This window comes from Solanum tuberosum, unplaced genomic scaffold, assembly GCF_000226075.1.
Source record: "Solanum tuberosum cultivar DM 1-3 516 R44 unplaced genomic scaffold, SolTub_3.0 scf00035, whole genome shotgun sequence".
NCBI lineage: Eukaryota > Viridiplantae > Streptophyta > Magnoliopsida > Solanales > Solanaceae > Solanum > Solanum tuberosum.
In genome coordinates this window covers 2,469,138-2,471,662 of record NW_006238963.1, presented here as the reverse complement: position 1 = coordinate 2,471,662, position 2,525 = coordinate 2,469,138, and positions in this window count along the sequence as shown.

Sequence of the window (2,525 nt, the reverse complement as noted above, 5' to 3'; positions counted from 1 at the left end):
AAGTACAAGTTTATACACAAACCTCAGTGCTTTAGCAAAGAAACAGTCCAACATAACTTCGCGAGTTCAGACCGTTGACCAATTAACGTTTCAAGGTCCTCAACTTGTTCACGAGTATATACCACCTTAAAAAATACAATTAAACAACTTCTTTAATTCCCAGCAGCTCAATAATATTAGTGTAAAATAGAATTATCATCACAAGTAAGCTTAGCCTGTACAAACACGACTATGCTCCCAAAACAGTGATTCTGGCCAGCCTAGTACCTTATGTCGCAACTTAGATTTGAAAAGGAAAACAACAAAACTAGACTTTATAACCTTCATTAAAGATGTAGCTACACCTCTTAAGGTTTCAAAAAATCAAGAATCACCGTAAAATATATGTTTTATAAAAGGATATATTCAAAACACTAACAGCTGTCCATACCGGATTTCTAATTTCAAAATCTGGACAGAACTTGTCCTATGTTGCATCCCATAATTAGATTCCATAACAGATAAATCAGAGTTTTACATAAACATAAAAGTTGTAGGTCTACAAATTATCTTTCCAAATCATATTTATTCACTGCAAACTAAGTTCTAGATCGAGAGATATGCATAAAGTACCAAACACTACCCAGCTCAAAAACATATTTTGTCACTTACCAAAAAGAAGTGTGTGTCTCGAATTCCAGCCAAAAGAACCAAGTTTTATCTTGTGATTATTAAGAATAATCTGTTTAGATATGTTTCTAAGGTTCTAAGGTGTCACGCCCCGAGCCTACACCCTGGACGTGGCCGGCATTCGAAGACCATTGCTGGCCCCCAAGCGAACCCTTGGCCTGGCTTTCTTAACTCAGCGGAAATCTAACACAACAGAATAACTCCATGCAATGCAAGGACATAAAGCAACTTAACTGATAAAGTTTGGCCCAAAAAGGCAACACGAGTCTCAAAATAGAATATTTACAAATATACATAGATGAGAGACTCAATACTAACTGATTGACTGCCTGACTTGTCTATGAAGCCTCTAATATACTGAGATGGATGTTGGGACAGACCCCACAACAAATAAAACCAAACTTAAGAACACAAAATAACCGAGTCCTCCGGAAATCAAGGAGGCTCACCATTGACTCTGGAGTGATCAGCTGGATTAACAGCATGCTGGATGCTGATTCTGGGTACCTGCGTCTGCATCGTCATAAGATGCAGGCCAACTGGCATCAGTACATTGAATGTACGAGTATGTGAGCTGGAAAACTAAGCAACAAAGGCTAGAAGGAAATCTGGAAGAACTGATTAACTTACCTGGCTCCACTCAACTCAACCTGACTGACTCATTTCAATATAATGCAATTTAAAACAAATGCAATATAAAGAAAAGCTGTTTTAAAACCTGCTGTAAACTCTGCGTGTATACAAAAATACACTAAGCCTGAGATGTATATAGAAATACAAATAAACTGATGTATATAAAAATACAATACTTTATGTGTATGAAAATACAATAACTTCTATGTGAGTTTCTCTAACCGACAACTATCACATGGAGCTATAGTGATGATACAACGATCGACCTCACGTTGCCAGAGCATCCTATACCCGGCCAAAGGTATAAGACCTGAACTGCCTAATGGATCCACTAGTCTATCTGGAAAAGGATTCATCTAAAAAGTATGATCCTTTTCTACCCATGGTACTGGCTAACATGGTTCTATGGGGGCTGTGGGTTCCTTGAACGCTCCCCCAACTCAGTGCTCGATACTACTCCCAAAAATGTACTGGCTCTATGTTTAAAAAAAAACATTTCCTTCCTGCTGATTTGAGATAATTACTCAAAACTTAGCTCAAAGGCTATCTTGGAAATCTCAGTTTCCAATCTTGTTTAAATGCAAAAACATTTCTTTAAAACTTCTTTGGGAATACATAGATTCCCTAATAACTTTTGAGAAATGAACTCAACTTTATACTCTAGACTTAAATTGAAACTCTTTACTCTTTACTTGACTTAAAACTTGAGCCTTAAAATGAAGTTAAAACATTCAATAAAGACTCTTGAACAACTTTAAAGACTTGCTTGGACTTACTTCTTAACTTCTAAGATTGACTCTAACTTCACTTGACTTTGAGCCAAACTTTCCTCGAATTGGATTATGAATTCAAGGGTAATAATCTCATGTTTATGGATGAGTTCGGGAGGTTTAAATGTACCGTAGAGTGTTGGAAATAACTATGAAACATAGGTACAATACCTAGGAACATGTATGAAAAAGTGGGGAAAGAATGGGAAAACTTGGCGCTCTTGGCGCTTTTGAGAGGCGCGGAGCGCCAGACCAAAAACTTCAGAGGGGCCTGCTGGCGCACTGATAGGCGCGCCGCCCCAAGGGGGAAAGTTCAGAGACCCTCTTGGGGCGCGCTGGCAGGCGCGACGACCCAGCCCTTTTCCCCGAAAACTCGACTTTTCTCCTTTCTTTTTCCATCTCTAAACCTTCTAAACCTCAAAGGTTCCAGCCCCAAACACTTAGAATCATAAA